This window comes from Pseudorca crassidens, unplaced genomic scaffold, assembly GCF_039906515.1.
Source record: "Pseudorca crassidens isolate mPseCra1 unplaced genomic scaffold, mPseCra1.hap1 Scaffold_83, whole genome shotgun sequence".
Lineage (NCBI taxonomy): Eukaryota > Metazoa > Chordata > Mammalia > Artiodactyla > Delphinidae > Pseudorca > Pseudorca crassidens.
Window position 1 is genome coordinate 507735 of NW_027136335.1, and position 20389 is coordinate 528123.

The 20389-nt window shown below is 43.7% G+C and overlaps 1 long non-coding RNA gene across 1 annotated transcript in view; it reads left to right on the plus strand.

The window, feature by feature from the left end:
• Positions 1-4590: 4590 nt before the first annotated feature.
• The window catches only part of LOC137218347 (uncharacterized), a 107696-nt gene continuing 91897 nt past the window's right edge, over positions 4591-20389 (plus strand). The window contains exon 1 of the long non-coding RNA XR_010940665.1: positions 4591-4690. This is a non-coding gene — a long non-coding RNA (uncharacterized lncRNA). The remainder of the gene's footprint in view (positions 4691-20389) is intronic.

Genomic DNA, 20389 nt, shown 5'->3' on the forward strand with positions numbered 1-20389 from the left:
TTGAGCTGGCCGCAACACCGCAGGATGGCTTCAGGCCCTAATCTGGTTCCGGCACGGCACGCTGAGCCTTTGGTTAATTGCTCTTCCTGGTGGGAAATGAGAGTTAAATTTGCCCGTCCAGACACCTCCAGCTAGTCTCTCATTGGTTCTCGCTATTCCTGTTCATCTTCCACAGAAATTGCAAACTGGGCCAAACAGGAGGTTAAAGGGACTGACTCTCCAAGTCGGGAGGGTGTTAGTAAAGCGTCTGGAATGTTGCACCCGAGTACCAGGGGAGGAAAACTGAGACATATTTGAACACGTCTCCCGTTCACACGGTTGATCATACTCTGGGTTCCACATGCATGTTTTAGCTGAAGGAAGAATACCTTAAACCTGGAGAGTTGAGACCCGTGTAATGGGTACCATGCAATATGACTCCAAAGGGTCTTCATTTGCTCACCGAACTTCTCCAATCCTATCACTGCTGCGTTTATCCCCCTGTACAGACGCTTGATTCTCTTTTGGAGACATAGCAATCCATAGGTTTTAAGATACTTACTAGTCAGGTACATTCTTAGGCATTTAATATGGGGTGTTGAGTCCATTTCGTTGAGCAAGGAGTAGCTCTTATCTATTCCATATTTGGCTTAAGGAACTTTATCTGTGCTCATTTCAATCTCTGGTTTTATGCAGCACCCCAACTCACCTTTCCGCTTAAGCAAGCATAAGTTGGTTTTCTAAATTTGAGACCCTGTTCTGTTTTGGAATTCAGTTCCTGTGTAGCCAAGTTTACATTCTGTGTATTAGTGATATCTTATGATGTTTCTTTTTCTGTGTGACTTATTTCAGTTAGAATCATCGTACCTGAATCCACTCATTATGCTGCTACGGGCCTGATGACATAGATTTCATTGCTGAGTGATACTGCATTGTACGTAAGTACCACAACTTCTTTATCCATTTTTCACTTTCTGTGATATTGAACTTGTACGGTAAATGAGGTTCTTGTAAACAGAGGCGTCCCAAACTTTGGGGTGGCTGTGTCTTTTTGATTTTAATTTCCCTAAGCTATAGGACCATAAGTGGAAGTGCCCTAGGCTCTGTTGCTTTGTTTTTTAGATGTTTCAGGAAACACCATACACTTCTCCCGAGTGTCTGTTGGCAATTTACATCCCGCCCATCAGCATAACAAGGCTCCCAGTTCTCCATGGCCTGTCCTGCCTTTCTGGATTTTACACTTTTTTCAGATGGCCCTTTTGACCGGGGGGAAGTGAGACTTCATTGTAGTGCAGATTTCCTTTGCAAGCTTGCTTGGTTGGCCAAAAAGGGCGTATGCGTTTTTTCCTGAATATATTCAGGAAAAAACGCATACGCCCTTTTTGGCCAAGTGCATCATGGTGGACGTTCTGCCTCTTTTCCTATGCTTTCAATGCAATTCCAGTCTACCTCCTGAAATCGGTTTCCTGCAATTCTGCCCCGCTTTCAAGTCCTCTTGGAAGCCTTACTTCAGTATATTTTTGGACGATAGCTGTCATTTATAACTCTGCAGGTTTGTGAATTACAGTGCCCCTGAGCTCCTTTCTTCAACTCGCTTTCTTTTGAGCTGGCCGCAACACTGCAGGATGGCTTCTGGCCCTAATCTGGTTCCGGCACGGCAAGCTGAGCCTTTGGTTAATTCCTCTTCCTGGTGGGAAATGAGAGTTAAATTTGCCCGTCCAGACACCTCCAGCTAGTCTCTCATTGGTTCTCGCTATTCCTGTTCATCTTCCACAGAAATTGCAAACTGGGCCAAACAGGAGGTTAAAGGGACTGACTCTCCAAGTTGGGAGGGTGTTAGTAAAGCGTCTGGAATGTTGCACCCGAGTACCAGGGGACGAAAACTGAGACATATTTGAACACGTTTCCCGATCACATGGTTGATCATACTCTAGTTTCCACATGCATGTTTTAGCTGAAGGTAGAATACCTTAAACCTGGGTAGTTGAAACCCGTGGAATGGGTACCATGCAATATGACTTCAAAGGGTCTTCATTTGCTCACCGAACCTCTCCAATCCTATCACTGCTGCGTTTATGCCCCTGTACACATGCTTGATTCTCTTTCGGAGACATAGCAATCCATAGGTTTTAAGATACTTACTAGTCAGGTACATTCTTAGGCGTTTAATATGCGGTGTTGAGTCCATTTCGTTGAGCAAGGAGTAGCTCTTGTCTATTCCATATTTGGCTTAAGGAACTTTATCTGTGCTCATTTCAATCTCTGGTTTTATGCAGCACCCCAACTCACCTTTCCCCTTAAGCAAGCATAAGTTGGTTTTCTAAATTTGAGACCCTGTTCTGTTCTGTAATTCAGTTCCTGTGTAGCCAAGTTTACATTCCGTGTATTACTGATATCTTATGATGTTTCTTTTTCTGTGTGACTTATTTCAGTTAGAATCATCATACCTGAATCCACTCATTGTGCTGCTAAGGGCCTGATGACATAGATTTCATTGCTCAGTGATATTGCTTTGTAAGTAAATACCACAACTTCTTTATCCATTTTTCACTTTCAGCGATGTTGAACTTGTACTGTAAACGAGGTTCTTGTAAACAGAGGCGTCCCAAACTTTGGGGTGGCTGTGTCTTTTTGATTTTAATTTCCCTAATCTATAAGACCATAAGTGGAAGTGCCCTAGGCTCTGTTGCTTTGTTTTTTAGATGTTTCAGGAAACACCATACACTTCTCCCGAGTGTCTGTTGGCAATTTACATCCCGCCCATCAGCATAAAAAGGCTCCCAGTTCTCCATGGCCTGTCCTGCCTTTCTGGATTTACACTTTTTTCAGATGGCCCTTTTGACCGGGGGGAATTGAGACTTCATTGTAGTGCAGATTTCCTTTGCAAGCTTGCTTGGTTGGCCAAAAAGGGCGTATGCGTTTTTTCCTGAATATATTCAGGAAAAAACGCATACGCCCTTTTTGGCCAAGTGCATCATTGTGGACGTTCTGCCTCTTTTCCTATGCTTTCAATGCAATTCCAGTCTACCTCCTGAAATCGGTTTCCTGCAATTCTGCCCCGCTTTCAAGTCCTCTTGGCAGCCTTACTTCAGTATATTTTTGGACGATAGCTGTCATTTATAACTCTGCAGGTTTGTGAATTACAGTGCCCCTGAGCTCCTTTCTTCAACTCGCTTTCTTTTGAGCTGGCCGCAACACCGCATGATGGCTTCAGGCCCTAATTTGGTTCCGGCACGGCACGCTGAGCCTTTGGTTAATTCCTCTTCCTGGTGGGAAATGAGAGTTAAATTTGCCCGTCCAGACACCTCCAGCTAGTCTCTCATTGGTTCTCGCTATTCCTGTTCATCTTCCGCAGAAATTGCAAACTAGGCCAAACAGGAGGTTAAAGGGACTGACTCTCCAAGTCGGGAGGGTGTTAGTAAAGCGTCTGGAATGTTGCACCCGAGTACCAGGGGAGGAAAACTGAGACATATTTGAACACGTCTCCCGTTCACACGGTTGATCATACTCTGGGTTCCACATGCATGTTTTAGCTGAAGGAAGAATACCTTAAACCTGGAGAGTTGAGACCCGTGGAATGGGTACCATGCAATATGACTTCAAAGGGTCTTCATTTGCTCACCGAACCTCTCCAATCCTATCACTGCTGCGTTTATGCCCCTGTACACACGCTTGATTCTCTTTTGGAGACCTAGCAATCCATAGGTTTTAAGATACTTACTAGTCAGGTACATTCTTAGGCGTTTTATATGGGGTGTTGAGTCCATTTCGTTGAGCAAGGAGTAGCTCTTGTCTATTCCATATTTGGCTTAAGGAACTTTATCTGTGCTCATTTCAATCTCTGGTTTTATGCAGCACCCCAACTCACATTTCCCCTTAAGCAAGCATAAGTTGGTTTTCTAAATTTGAGACCCTGTTCTGTTTTGGAATTCAGTTCCTGTGTAGCCAAGTTTACATTCCGTGTATTCCTGATATCTTATGATGCTTCTTTTTCTGTGTGACTTATTTCAGTTAGAATCATCGTCCCTGAATCCACTCATTATGCTTCTACGGGCCTGATGTCATAGATTTCATTGCTGAGTGATACTGCATTGTACGTAAGTACCACAAGTTCTTCATCCATTTTTCACTTTCTGTGATATTGAGCTTGTACGGTAAACGAGGTTCTTGTAAACAGAGGCGTCCCAAACTTTGGGGTGGCTGTGTCTTTTTGATTTTAATTTCCCTAAGCTATAGGACCATAAGTGGAAGTGCCCTAGGCTCTGTTGCTTTGTTTTTTAGATGTTTCAGGAAACACCATACACCACTCCCGAGTGTCTGTTGGCAATTTACATCCCTCCCATCAGCATAAAAAGGCTCCCAGTTCTCCATGGCCTGTCCTGCCTTTCTGGATTTTACACTTTTTTCAGATGGCCCTTTTGACTGGGGGGAAGTGAGACTTCATTGTAGTGCAGATTTCCTTTGCAAGCTTGCTTGGTTGGCCAAAAAGGGCGTATGCGTTTTTTCCTGAATATATTCAGGAAAAAACGCATACGCCCTTTTTGGCCAACTGCATCATTGTGGACGTTCTGCCTCTTTTCCTATGCTTTCAATGCAATTCCAATCTACCTCCTGAAATCGGTTTCCTGCAATTCTGCCCCGCTTTCAAGTCCTCTTGGCAGCCTTACTTCAGTATATTTTTGGACGATAGCTGTCATTTATAACTCTACAGGTTTGTGAATTACAGTGCTCCTGAGCTCCTTTCTTCAACTCGCTTTCTTGTGACCTGGCCGCAACACCGCACGATGGCTTCAGGCCCTAATCTGGTTCCGTCACGGCACGCTGAGCCTTTGGTTAATTCCTCTTCCTGGTGGGAAATGAGAGTTAAATTTGCCCGTCCAGACACCTCCAGCTAGTCTCTCATTGGTTCTCGCTATTCCTGTTCATCTTCCGAAGAAATTGCAAACTGGGCCAAACAGGAGGTTAAAGGGACTGACTCTCCAAGTCGGGAGGGTGTTAGTAAAGCGTCTGGAATGTTGCACCCGAGTACCAGGGGAGGAAAACTGAGACATATTTGAACACGTCTCCCATTCACACGGTTGATCATACTCTGGGTTCCACATGCATGTTTTAGCTGAAGGAAGAATACCTTAAACCTGGAGAGTTGAGACCCGTGTAATAGGTACCATGCAATATGACTTCAAAGGGTCTTCATTTGCTCACCGAACTTCTCCAATCCTATCACTGCTGCGTTTATCCCCCTGTACAGACGCTTGATTCTCTTTTGGAGACATAGCAATCCATAGGTTTTAAGATACTTACTAGTCAGGTACATTCTTAGGCATTTAATATGGGGTGTTGAGTCCATTTCGTTGAGCAAGGAGTAGCTCTTGTCTATTCCATATTTGGCTTAAGGAACTTTATCTGTGCTCATTTCAATCTCTGGTTTTATGCAGCACCCCAACTCACCTTTCCCCTTAAGCAAGCATAAGTTGGTTTTCTAAATTTGAGACCCTGTTCTGTTTTGGAATTCAGTTCCTGTGTAGCCAAGTTTACATTCCGTGTATTAGTGATATCTTATGATGTTTCTTTTTCTGTGTGACTTATTTCAGTTAGAATCATCGTACCTGAATCCACTCATTATGCTGCTACGGGCCTAATGACATAGATTTCATTGCTGAGTGATACTGCATTGTATGTAAGTACCACAAGTTCTTTATCCATTTTTCACTTTCTGCGATATTGAACTTGTACTGTAAACGAGGTTCTTGTAAACAGAGCTGTCCCAAACTTTGGGGTGGCTGTGTCTTTTTGATTTTAATTTCCCTAAGCTATAGGACCATAAGTGGAAGTGCCCTAGGCCCTGTTTCTTTGTTTTTTAGATGTTTCAGGAAACACCATACACTTCTCCCGAGTGTCTGTTGGCAATTTACATCCTGCCCATCAGCATAACAAGGCTCCCAGTTCTCCATGGCCTGTCCTGCCTTTCTGGATTTTACACTTTTTTCAGATGGCCCTTTTGACCGGGGGGAATTGAGACTTCATTGTAGTGCAGATTTCCTTTGCAAGTTTGCTTGGTTGGCCAAAAAGGGTGTATGCGTTTTTTCCTGAATATATTCAGGAAAAAACGCATACGCCCTTTTTGGCCAAGTGCATCATTGTGGACGTTCTGCCTCTTTTCCTATGCTTTCAATGCAATTCCAGTCTACCTCCTGAAATCGGTTTCCTGCAATTCTGCCCCGCTTTCAAGTCCTCTTGGCAGCCTTACTTCAGTATATTTTTGGACGATAGCTGTCATTTATAACTCTGCAGGTTTGTGAATTACAGTGCCTCTGAGCTCCTTTCTTCAACTGGTTTTCTTTTGAGCTGGCCGCAACACCGCAGGATGGCTTCAGGCCCTAATCTTGTTCCGGCACGGCACGCTGAGCCTTTGGTTATTTCCTCTTCCTGGTGGGAAATGAGAGTTAAATTTGCCCGTCCAGACACCTCCAGCTAGTCTCTCATTGGTTCTCCCTATTCCTGTTCATCTTCCACAGAAATTGCAAACTGGGCCAAACAGGAGGTTAAAGGCGCTGACTCTCCAAGTGGGGAGAGTGTTAGTAAAGTGTCAGGAATGTTGCACCCGAGTACCAGGGGACCAAAACTGAGACATATTTGAACACGTCTCCGTTCACACGGTTGATCATACTCTGGGTTCCACATGCATGTTTTAGCTGAAGGAAGAATACCTTAAACCTGGAGAGTTGAGACCCGTGGAATGGGTACCATGCAATATGACTTCAAAGGGTCTTCATTTGCTCACCGAACCTCTCCAATCCTATCACTGCTGCGTTTATGCCCCTGTACACATGCTTGATTCTCTTTCAGAGACATAGCAATCCATAGGTTTTAAGATACTTACTAGTCAGGTACATTCTTAGGCGTTTAATATGCGGTGTTGAGTCCATTTCGTTGAGCAAGGAGTAGCTCTTGTCTATTCCATATTTGGCTTAAGGAACTTTATCTGTGCTCATTTCAATCTCTGGTTTTATGCAGCACCCCAACTCACCTTTACCCTTAAGCAAGCATAAGTTGGTTTTCTAAATTTGAGACCCTGTTCTGTTTTGGAATTCAGTTCCTGTGTAGCCAAGTTTACATTCCGTGTATTAGTGATATCTTATGATGTTTCTTTTTCTGTGTGACTTATTTCAGTTAGAATCATCGTACCTGAATCCACTCATTATGCTGCTACGGGCCTAATGACATAGATTTCATTGCTGAGTGATACTGCATTGTATGTAAGTACCACAAGTTCTTTATCCATTTTTCACTTTCTGCGATATTGAACTTGTACTGTAAACGAGGTTCTTGTAAACAGAGCTGTCCCAAACTTTGGGGTGGCTGTGTCTTTTTGATTTTAATTTCCCTAAGCTATAGGACCATAAGTGGAAGTGCCCTAGGCCCTGTTGCTTTGTTTTTTAGATGTTTCAGGAAACACCATACACTTCTCCCGAGTGTCTGTTGGCAATTTACATCCCGCCCATCAGCATAACAAGGCTCCCAGTTCTCCATGGCCTGTCCTGCCTTTCTGGATTTTACACTTTTTTCAGATGGCCCTTTTGACCGGGGGGAATTGAGACTTCATTGTAGTGCAGATTTCCTTTGCAAGTTTGCTTGGTTGGCCAAAAAGGGTGTATGCGTTTTTTCCTGAATATATTCAGGAAAAAACTCATACGCCCTTTTTGGCCAAGTGCATCATTGTGGACGTTCTGCCTCTTTTCCTATGCTTTCAATGCAATTCCAGTCTACCTCCTGAAATCGGTTTCCTGCAATTCTGCCCCGCTTTCAAGTCCTCTTGGCAGCCTTACTTCAGTATATTTTTGGACGATAGCTGTCATTTATAACTCTGCAGGTTTGTGAATTACAGTGCCCCTGAGCTCCTTTCTTCAACTCGTTTTCTTTTGAGCTGGCCGCAACACCGCAGGATGGCTTCAGGCCCTAATCTTGTTCCGGCACGGCACGCTGAGCCTTTGGTTATTTCCTCTTCCTGGTGGGAAATGAGAGTTAAATTTGCCCGTCCAGACACCTCCAGCTAGTCTCTCATTGGTTCTCCCTATTCCTGTTCATCTTCCACAGAAATTGCAAACTGGGCCAAACAGGAGGTTAAAGGCGCTGACTCTCCAAGTGGGGAGAGTGTTAGTAAAGTGTCAGGAATGTTGCACCCGAGTACCAGGGGACCAAAACTGAGACATATTTGAACACGTCTCCGTTCACACGGTTGATCATACTCTGGGTTCCACATGCATGTTTTAGCTGAAGGAAGAATACCTTAAACCTGGAGAGTTGAGACCCGTGGAATGGGTACCATGCAATATGACTTCAAAGGGTCTTCATTTGCTCACCGAACCTCTCCAATCCTATCACTGCTGCGTTTATGCCCCTGTACACATGCTTGATTCTCTTTCAGAGACATAGCAATCCATAGGTTTTAAGATACTTACTAGTCAGGTACATTCTTAGGCGTTTAATATGCGGTGTTGAGTCCATTTCGTTGAGCAAGGAGTAGCTCTTGTCTATTCCATATTTGGCTTAAGGAACTTTATCTGTGCTCATTTCAATCTCTGGTTTTATGCAGCACCCCAACTCACCTTTACCCTTAAGCAAGCATAAGTTGGTTTTCTAAATTTGAGACCCTGTTCTGTTCTGTAATTCAGTTCCTGTGTAGCCAAGTTTACATTCCGTGTATTACTGATATCTTATGATGTTTCTTTTTCTGTGTGACTTATTTCAGTTAGAATCATCATACCTGAATTAACTCATTGTGCTGCTAAGGGCCTGATGACATAGATTTCATTGCTGAGTGATATTGCTTTGTAAGTAAAAGCACAACGTCTTTATCCATTTTTCACTTTCTGCGATGTTGAACTTGTACTGTAAACGAGGTTCTTGTAAACAGAGGCGTCCCAAACTTTGGGGTGGCTGTGTCTTTTTGATTTTAATTTCCCTAAGCTATAGGACCATAAGTGGAAGTGCCCTAGGCTCTGTTGCTTTGTTTTTTAGATGTTTCAGGAAACACCATACACTTCTCCCGAGTGTCTGTTGGCAATTTACACCCCGCCCATCAGCATAACAAGGCTCCCAGTTCTCCATGGCCTGTCCTGCCTTTCTGGATTTTACACTTTTTTCAGATGGCCCTTTTGACCGGGGGGAAGTGAGACTTCATTGTAGTGCAGATTTCCTTTGCAAGCTTGCTTGCTTGGCCAAAAAGGGCATATGCGTTTTTTCCTGAATATATTCAGGAAAAAACGCATATGCCCTTTTTGGCCAAGTGCATCATTGTGGACGTTCTGCCTCTTTTCCTATGCTTTCAATGCAATTCCAGTCTACCTCCTGAAATCGGTTTCCTGCAATTCTGCCCCGCTTTCAAGTCCTCTTGGCAGCCTTACTTCAGTATATTTTTGGACGATAGCTGTCATTTATAACTCTGCAGGTTTGTGAATTACAGTGCCCCTGAGCTCCTTTCTTCAACTCGCTTTCTTGTGACCTGGCCGCAACACCGCACGATGGCTTCAGGCCCTAACCTTGTTCCGTCACGGCACGCTGAGCCTTTGGTTAATTCCTCTTCCTGGTGGGAAATGAGAGTTAAATTTGCCCGTCCAGACACCTCCAGCTAGTCTCTCATTGGTTCTCGCTATTCCTGTTCATCTTCCGCAGAAATTGCAAACTGGGCCAAACAGGAGGTTAAAGGGACTGACTCTCCAAGTCGGGAGGGTGTTAGTAAAGCGTCTGGAATGTTGCACCCGAGTACCAGGGGAGGAAAACTGAGACATATTTGAACACGTCTCCCGTTCACACGGTTGATCATACTCTGGGTTCCACATGCATGTTTTAGCTGAAGGAAGAATACCTTAAACCTGGAGAGTTGAGACCCGTGTAATAGGTACCATGCAATATGACTTCAAAGGGTCTTCATTTGCTCACCGAACTTCTCCAATCCTATCACTGCTGCGGTTATCCCCCTGTACAGACGCTTGATTCTCTTTTGGAGACATAGCAATCCATAGGTTTTAAGATACTTACTAGTCAGGTACATTCTTAGGCATTTAATATGGGGTGTTGAGTCCATTTCGTTGAGCAAGGAGTAGCTCTTGTCTATTCCATATTTGGCTTAAGGAACTTTATCTGTGCTCATTTCAATCTCTGGTTTTATGCAGCACCCCAACTCACCTTTCCCCTTAAGCAAGCATAAGTTGGTTTTCTAAATTTGAGACCCTGTTCTGTTTTGGAATTCAGTTCCTGTGTAGCCAAGTTTACATTCCGTGTATTAGTGATATCTTATGATGTTTCTTTTTCTGTGTGACTTATTTCAGTTAGAATCATCGTACCTGAATCCACTCATTATGCTGCTACGGGCCTAATGACATAGATTTCATTGCTGAGTGATACTGCATTGTATGTAAGTACCACAAGTTCTTTATCCATTTTTCACTTTCTGCGATATTGAACTTGTACTGTAAACGAGGTTCTTGTAAACAGAGCTGTCCCAAACTTTGGGGTGGCTGTGTCTTTTTGATTTTAATTTCCCTAAGCTATAGGACCATAAGTGGAAGTGCCCTAGGCCCTGTTGCTTTGTTTTTTAGATGTTTCAGGAAACACCATACACTTCTCCCGAGTGTCTGTTGGCAATTTACATCCCGCCCATCAGCATAACAAGGCTCCCAGTTCTCCATGGCCTGTCCTGCCTTTCTGGATTTTACACTTTTTTCAGATGGCCCTTTTGACCGGGGGGAATTGAGACTTCATTGTAGTGCAGATTTCCTTTGCAAGTTTGCTTGGTTGGCCAAAAAGGGTGTATGCGTTTTTTCCTGAATATATTCAGGAAAAAACTCATACGCCCTTTTTGGCCAAGTGCATCATTGTGGACGTTCTGCCTCTTTTCCTATGCTTTCAATGCAATTCCAGTCTACCTCCTGAAATCGGTTTCCTGCAATTCTGCCCCGCTTTCAAGTCCTCTTGGCAGCCTTACTTCAGTATATTTTTGGACGATAGCTGTCATTTATAACTCTGCAGGTTTGTGAATTACAGTGCCCCTGAGCTCCTTTCTTCAACTCGTTTTCTTTTGAGCTGGCCGCAACACCGCAGGATGGCTTCAGGCCCTAATCTTGTTCCGGCACGGCACGCTGAGCCTTTGGTTATTTCCTCTTCCTGGTGGGAAATGAGAGTTAAATTTGCCCGTCCAGACACCTCCAGCTAGTCTCTCATTGGTTCTCCCTATTCCTGTTCATCTTCCACAGAAATTGCAAACTGGGCCAAACAGGAGGTTAAAGGCGCTGACTCTCCAAGTGGGGAGAGTGTTAGTAAAGTGTCAGGAATGTTGCACCCGAGTACCAGGGGACCAAAACTGAGACATATTTGAACACGTCTCCGTTCACACGGTTGATCATACTCTGGGTTCCACATGCATGTTTTAGCTGAAGGAAGAATACCTTAAACCTGGAGAGTTGAGACCCGTGGAATGGGTACCATGCAATATGACTTCAAAGGGTCTTCATTTGCTCACCGAACCTCTCCAATCCTATCACTGCTGCGTTTATGCCCCTGTACACATGCTTGATTCTCTTTCAGAGACATAGCAATCCATAGGTTTTAAGATACTTACTAGTCAGGTACATTCTTAGGCGTTTAATATGCGGTGTTGAGTCCATTTCGTTGAGCAAGGAGTAGCTCTTGTCTATTCCATATTTGGCTTAAGGAACTTTATCTGTGCTCATTTCAATCTCTGGTTTTATGCAGCACCCCAACTCACCTTTACCCTTAAGCAAGCATAAGTTGGTTTTCTAAATTTGAGACCCTGTTCTGTTCTGTAATTCAGTTCCTGTGTAGCCAAGTTTACATTCCGTGTATTACTGATATCTTATGATGTTTCTTTTTCTGTGTGACTTATTTCAGTTAGAATCATCATACCTGAATTAACTCATTGTGCTGCTAAGGGCCTGATGACATAGATTTCATTGCTGAGTGATATTGCTTTGTAAGTAAAAGCAAAACGTCTTTATCCATTTTTCACTTTCTGCGATGTTGAACTTGTACTGTAAACAAGGTTCTTGTAAACAGAGGCGTCCCAAACTTTGGGGTGGCTGTGTCTTTTTGATTTTAATTTCCCTAAGCTATAGGACCATAAGTGGAAGTGCCCTAGGCTCTGTTGCTTTGTTTTTTAGATGTTTCAGGAAACACCATACACTTCTCCCGAGTGTCTGTTGGCAATTTACATCCCGCCCATCAGCATAACAAGGCTCCCAGTTCTCCATGGCCTGTCCTGCCTTTCTGGATTTTACACTTTTTTCAGATGGCCCTTTTGACCGGGGGGAAGTGAGACTTCATTGTAGTGCAGATTTCCTTTGCAAGCTTGCTTGCTTGGCCAAAAAGGGCATATGCGTTTTTTCCTGAATATATTCAGGAAAAAACGCATATGCCCTTTTTGGCCAAGTGCATCATTGTGGACGTTCTGCCTCTTTTCCTATGCTTTCAATGCAATTCCAGTCTACCTCCTGAAATCGGTTTCCTGCAATTCTGCCCCGCTTTCAAGTCCTCTTGGCAGCCTTACTTCAGTATATTTTTGGACGATAGCTGTCATTTATAACTCTGCAGGTTTGTGAATTACAGTGCCCCTGAGCTCCTTTCTTCAACTCGCTTTCTTGTGACCTGGCCGCAACACCGCACGATGGCTTCAGGCCCTAACCTCGTTCCGTCACGGCACGCTGAGCCTTTGGTTAATTCCTCTTCCTGGTGGGAAATGAGAGTTAAATTTGCCCGTCCAGACACCTCCAGCTAGTCTCTCATTGGTTCTCGCTATTCCTGTTCATCTTCCGCAGAAATTGCAAACTGGGCCAAACAGGAGGTTAAAGGGACTGACTCTCCAAGTCGGGAGGGTGTTAGTAAAGTGTCTGGAATGTTGCACCCGAGTACCAGGGGAGGAAAACTGAGACATATTTGAACACGTCTCCCGTTCACACGGTTGATCATACTCTGGGTTCCACATGCATGTTTTAGCTGAAGGAAGAATACCTTAAACCTGGAGAGTTGAGACCCGTGTAATAGGTACCATGCAATATGACTTCAAAGGGTCTTCATTTGCTCACCGAACTTCTCCAATCCTATCACTGCTGCGTTTATCCCCCTGTACAGACGCTTGATTCTCTTTTGGAGACATAGCAATCCATAGGTTTTAAGATACTTACTAGTCAGGTACATTCTTAGGCATTTAATATGGGGTGTTGAGTCCATTTCGTTGAGCAAGGAGTAGCTCTTGTCTATTCCATATTTGGCTTAAGGAACTTTATCTGTGCTCATTTCAATCTCTGGTTTTATGCAGCACCCCAACTCACCTTTCCCCTTAAGCAAGCATAAGTTGGTTTTCTAAATTTGAGACCCTGTTCTGTTTTGGAATTCAGTTCCTGTGTAGCCAAGTTTACATTCCGTGTATTAGTGATATCTTATGATGTTTCTTTTTCTGTGTGACTTATTTCAGTTAGAATCATCGTACCTGAATCCACTCATTATGCTGCTACGGGCCTAATGACATAGATTTCATTGCTGAGTGATACTGCATTGTATGTAAGTACCACAAGTTCTTTATCCATTTTTCACTTTCTGCGATATTGAACTTGTACTGTAAACGAGGTTCTTGTAAACAGAGCTGTCCCAAACTTTGGGGTGGCTGTGTCTTTTTGACTTTAATTTCCCTAAGCTATAGGACCATAAGTGGAAGTGCCCTAGGCCCTGTTGCTTTGTTTTTTAGATGTTTCAGGAAACACCATACACTTCTCCCGAGTGTCTGTTGGCAATTTACATCCCGCCCATCAGCATAACAAGGCTCCCAGTTCTCCATGGCCTGTCCTGCCTTTCTGGATTTTACACTTTTTTCAGATGGCCCTTTTGACCGGGGGGAATTGAGACTTCATTGTAGTGCAGATTTCCTTTGCAAGTTTGCTTGGTTGGCCAAAAAGGGTGTATGCGTTTTTTCCTGAATATATTCAGGAAAAAACTCATACGCCCTTTTTGGCCAAGTGCATCATTGTGGACGTTCTGCCTCTTTTCCTATGCTTTCAATGCAATTCCAGTCTACCTCCTGAAATCGGTTTCCTGCAATTCTGCCCCGCTTTCAAGTCCTCTTGGCAGCCTTACTTCAGTATATTTTTGGACGATAGCTGTCATTTATAACTCTGCAGGTTTGTGAATTACAGTGCCCCTGAGCTCCTTTCTTCAACTCGTTTTCTTTTGAGCTGGCCGCAACACCGCAGGATGGCTTCAGGCCCTAATCTTGTTCCGGCACGGCACGCTGAGCCTTTGGTTATTTCCTCTTCCTGGTGGGAAATGAGAGTTAAATTTGCCCGTCCAGACACCTCCAGCTAGTCTCTCATTGGTTCTCCCTATTCCTGTTCATCTTCCACAGAAATTGCAAACTGGGCCAAACAGGAGGTTAAAGGCGCTGACTCTCCAAGTGGGGAGAGTGTTAGTAAAGTGTCAGGAATGTTGCACCCGAGTACCAGGGGACCAAAACTGAGACATATTTGAACACGTCTCCGTTCACACGGTTGATCATACTCTGGGTTCCACATGCATGTTTTAGCTGAAGGAAGAATACCTTAAACCTGGAGAGTTGAGACCCGTGGAATGGGTACCATGCAATATGACTTCAAAGGGTCTTCATTTGCTCACCGAACCTCTCCAATCCTATCACTGCTGCGTTTATGCCCCTGTACACATGCTTGATTCTCTTTCAGAGACATAGCAATCCATAGGTTTTAAGATACTTACTAGTCAGGTACATTCTTAGGCGTTTAATATGCGGTGTTGAGTCCATTTCGTTGAGCAAGGAGTAGCTCTTGTCTATTCCATATTTGGCTTAAGGAACTTTATCTGTGCTCATTTCAATCTCTGGTTTTATGCAGCACCCCAACTCACCTTTACCCTTAAGCAAGCATAAGTTGGTTTTCTAAATTTGAGACCCTGTTCTGTTCTGTAATTCAGTTCCTGTGTAGCCAAGTTTACATTCCGTGTATTACTGATATCTTATGATGTTTCTTTTTCTGTGTGACTTATTTCAGTTAGAATCATCATACCTGAATTAACTCATTGTGCTGCTAAGGGCCTGATGACATAGATTTCATTGCTGAGTGATATTGCTTTGTAAGTAAAAGCACAACGTCTTTATCCATTTTTCACTTTCTGCGATGTTGAACTTGTACTGTAAACGAGGTTCTTGTAAACAGAGGCGTCCCAAACTTTGGGGTGGCTGTGTCTTTTTGATTTTAATTTCCCTAAGCTATAGGACCATAAGTGGAAGTGCCCTAGGCTCTGTTGCTTTGTTTTTTAGATGTTTCAGGAAACACCATACACTTCTCCCGAGTGTCTGTTGGCAATTTACATCCCGCCCATCAGCATAACAAGGCTCCCAGTTCTCCATGGCCTGTCCTGCCTTTCTGGATTTTACACTTTTTTCAGATGGCCCTTTTGACCGGGGGGAAGTGAGACTTCATTGTAGTGCAGATTTCCTTTGCAAGCTTGCTTGCTTGGCCAAAAAGGGCATATGCGTTTTTTCCTGAATATATTCAGGAAAAAACGCATATGCCCTTTTTGGCCAAGTGCATCATTGTGGACGTTCTGCCTCTTTTCCTATGCTTTCAATGCAATTCCAGTCTACCTCCTGAAATCGGTTTCCTGCAATTCTGCCCCGCTTTCAAGTCCTCTTGGCAGCCTTACTTCAGTATATTTTTGGACGATAGCTGTCATTTATAACTCTGCAGGTTTGTGAATTACAGTGCCCCTGAGCTCCTTTCTTCAACTCGCTTTCTTGTGACCTGGCCGCAACACCGCACGATGGCTTCAGGCCCTAACCTCGTTCCGTCACGGCACGCTGAGCCTTTGGTTAATTCCTCTTCCTGGTGGGAAATGAGAGTTAAATTTGCCCGTCCAGACACCTCCAGCTAGTCTCTCATTGGTTCTCGCTATTCCTGTTCATCTTCCGCAGAAATTGCAAACTGGGCCAAACAGGAGGTTAAAGGGACTGACTCTCCAAGTCGGGAGGGTGTTAGTAAAGCGTCTGGAATGTTGCACCCGAGTACCAGGGGAGGAAAACTGAGACATATTTGAACACGTCTCCCGTTCACACGGTTGATCATACTCTGGGTTCCACATGCATGTTTTAGCTGAAGGAAGAATACCTTAAACCTGGAGAGTTGAGACCCGTGTAATAGGTACCATGCAATATGACTTCAAAGGGTATTCATTTGCTCACCGAACTTCTCCAATCCTATCACTGCTGCGTTTATCCCCCTGTACAGACGCTTGATTCTCTTTTGGAGACATAGCAATCCATAGGTTTTAAGATACTTACTAGTCAGGTACATTCTTAGGCATTTAATATGGGGTGTTGAGTCCATTTCGTTGAGCAAGGAGTAGCTCTTGTCTATTCCATATTTGGCTTAAGGAACTTTATCTGTGCTCATTTCAATCTCTGGTTTTATGCAGCACCCCAACTCACCTTTCCCCTTAAGCAAGCATAAGTTGGTTTTCTAAATTTGAGACCCTGTTCTGTTTTGGAATTCAGTTCCTGTGTAGCCAAGTTTACATTCCGTGTATTAGTGATATCTTATGATGTTTCTTTTTCTGTGTGACTTATTTCAGTTAGAATCATCGTACCTGAATCCACTCATTATGCTGCTACGGGCCTAATGACATAGATTTCATTGCTGAGTGATACTGCATTGTATGTAAGTACCACAAGTTCTTTATCCATTTTTCACTTTCTGCGATATTGAACTTGTACTGTAAACGAGGTTCTTGTAAACAGAGCTGTCCCAAACTTTGGGGTGGCTGTGTCTTTTTGATTTTAATTTCCCTAAGCTATAGGACCATAAGTGGAAGTGCCCTAGGCCCTGTTGCTTTGTTTTTTAGATGTTTCAGGAAACACCATACACTTCTCCCGAGTGTCTGTTGGCAATTTACATCCCGCCCATCAGCATAACAAGGCTCCCAGTTCTCCATGGCCTGTCCTGCCTTTCTGGATTTTACACTTTTTTCAGATGGCCCTTTTGACCGGGGGGAATTGAGACTTCATTGTAGTGCAGATTTCCTTTGCAAGTTTGCTTGGTTGGCCAAAAAGGGTGTATGCGTTTTTTCCTGAATATATTCAGGAAAAAACTCATACGCCCTTTTTGGCCAAGTGCATCATTGTGGACGTTCTGCCTCTTTTCCTATGCTTTCAATGCAATTCCAGTCTACCTCCTGAAATCGGTTTCCTGCAATTCTGCCCCGCTTTCAAGTCCTCTTGGCAGCCTTACTTCAGTATATTTTTGGACGATAGCTGTCATTTATAACTCTGCAGGTTTGTGAATTACAGTGCCCCTGAGCTCCTTTCTTCAACTCGTTTTCTTTTGAGCTGGCCGCAATACCGCAGGATGGCTTCAGGCCCTAATCTTGTTCCGGCACGGCACGCTGAGCCTTTGGTTATTTCCTCTTCCTGGTGGGAAATGAGAGTTAAATTTGCCCGTCCAGACACCTCCAGCTAGTCTCTCATTGGTTCTCCCTATTCCTGTTCATCTTCCACAGAAATTGCAAACTGGGCCAAACAGGAGGTTAAAGGCGCTGACTCTCCAAGTGGGGAGAGTGTTAGTAAAGTGTCAGGAATGTTGCACCCGAGTACCAGGGGACCAAAACTGAGACATATTTGAACACGTCTCCGTTCACACGGTTGATCATACTCTGGGTTCCACATGCATGTTTTAGCTGAAGGAAGAATACCTTAAACCTGGAGAGTTGAGACCCGTGGAATGGGTACCATGCAATATGACTTCAAAGGGTCTTCATTTGCTCACCGAACCTCTCCAATCCTATCACTGCTGCGTTTATCCCCCTGTACAGACGCTTGATTCTCTTTTGGAGACATAGCAATCCATAGGTTTTAAGATACTTACTAGTCAGGTACATTCTTAGGCATTTAATATGGGGTGTTGAGTCCATTTCGTTGAGCAAGGAGTAGCTCTTGTCTATTCCATATTTGGCTTAAGGAACTTTATCTGTGCTCATTTCAATCTCTGGTTTTATGCAGCACCCCAACTCACCTTTCCCCTTAAGCAAGCATAAGTTGGTTTTCTAAATTTGAGACCCTGTTCTGTTTTGGAATTCAGTTCCTGTGTAGCCAAGTTTACATTCCGTGTATTAGTGATATCTTATGATGTTTCTTTTTCTGTGTGACTTATTTCAGTTAGAATCATCGTACCTGAATCCACTCATTATGCTGCTACGGGCCTGATGACATAGATTTCATTGCTGAGTGATACTGCATTGTACGTCAGTACCACAAGTTCTTTATCCATTTTTCACTTTCTGTGATATTGAGCTTGTACGATAAACGAGGTTCTTGTAAACAGAGGCGTCCCAAACTTTGGGGTGGCTGTGTCTTTTTGATTTTAATTTCCCTAAGCTATAGGACCATAAGTGGAAGTGCCCTAGGCTCTGTTGCTTTGTTTTTTAGATGTTTCAGGAAACACCATACACTTCTCCCGAGTGTCTGTTGGCAATTTACATCCCTCCCATCAGCATAACAAGGCTCCCAGTTCTCCATGGCCTGTCCTGCCTTTCTGGATTTTACACTTTTTTCAGATGGCCCTTTTGACCGGGGGGAAGTGAGACTTCATTGTAGTGCAGATTTCCTTTGCAAGCTTGCTTGGTTGGCCAAAAAGGGCGTATGCGTTTTTTCCTGAATATATTCAGGAAAAAACGCATACGCGCTTTTTGGCCAAGTGCATCATTGTGGACGTTCTGCGTCTTTTCCTATGCTTTCAATGCAATTCCAGTCTACCTCCTGAAATCGGTTTCCTGCAATTCTGCCCCACTTTCAAGTCCTCTTGGCAGCCTTACTTCAGTATATTTTTGGACGATAGCTGTCATTTATAACTCTGCAGGTTTGTGAATTACAGTGCCCCTGAGCTCCTTTCTTCAACTCGCTTTCTTTTGAGCTGGCCGCAACACCGCAGGATGGCTTCAGGCCCTAATCTGGTTCCGGCACGGCAAGCTGAGCCTTTGGTTAATTCCTCTTCCTGGTGGGAAATGAGAGTTAAATTTGCCCGTCCAGACACCTCCAGCTAGTCTCTCATTGGTTCTCGCTATTCCTGTTCATCTTCCACAGAAATTGCAAACTGGGCCAAACAGGAGGTTAAAGGGACTGACTCTCCAAGTTGGGAGGGTGTTAGTAAAGCGTCTGGAATGTTGCACCCAAGTACCAGGGGACGAAAACTGAGACATATTTGAACACGTTTCCCGATCACATGGTTGATCATACTCTAGTTTCCACATGCATGTTTTAGCTGAAGGTAGAATACCTTAAACCTGGGTAGTTGAAACCCGTGGAATGGGTACCATGCAATATGACTTCAAAGGGTCTTCATTTGCTCACCGAACCTCTCCAATCCTATCACTGCTGCGTTTATGCCCCTGTACACATGCTTGATTCTCTTTCGGAGACATAGCAATCCATAGGTTTTAAGATACTTACTAGTCAGGTACATTCTTAGGCGTTTAATATGCGGTGTTGAGTCCATTTCGTTGAGCAAGGAGTAGCTCTTGTCTATTCCATATTTGGCTTAAGGAACTTTATCTGTGCTCATTTCAATCTCTGGTTTTATGCAGCACCCCAACTCACCTTTACCCTTAAGCAAGCATAAGTTGGTTTTCTAAATTTGAGACCCTGTTCTGTTCTGTAATTCAGTTCCTGTGTAGCCAAGTTTACATTCCGTGTATTACTGATATCTTATGATGTTTCTTTTTCTGTGTGACTTATTTCAGTTAGAATCATCGTACCTGAATCCACTCATTATGCTGCTACGGGCCTGATGACATAGATTTCATTGTTGAGTGATACTGCATTGTACGTAAGTACCACAACTTCTTTATCCATTTTTCACTTTCTGTGATATTGAACTTGTACGGTAAATGAGGTTCTTGTAAACAGAGGCGTCCCAAACTTTGGGGTGGCTGTGTCTTTTTGATTTTAATTTCCCTAAGCTATAGGACCATAAGAGGAAGTGCCCTAGGCTCTGTTGCTTTGTTTTTTAGATGTTTCAGGAAACACCATACACTTCTCCCGAGTGGCTGTTGGCAATTTACATCCCTCCCATCAGCATAACAAGGCTCCCAGTTCTCCATGGCCTGTCCTGCCTTTCTGGATTTTACACTTTTTTCAGATGGCCCTTTTGACCGGGGGGAAGTGAGACTTCATTGTAGTGCAGATTTCTTTTGCAAGCTTGCTTGGTTCGCCAAAAAGGGCGTATGCGTTTTTTCCTGAATATATTCAGGAAAAAACGCATACGCCCTTTTTGGCCAAGTGCATCATTGTGGACGTTCTGCCTCTTTTCCTATGCTTTCAATGCAATTCCAGTCTACCTCCTGAAAT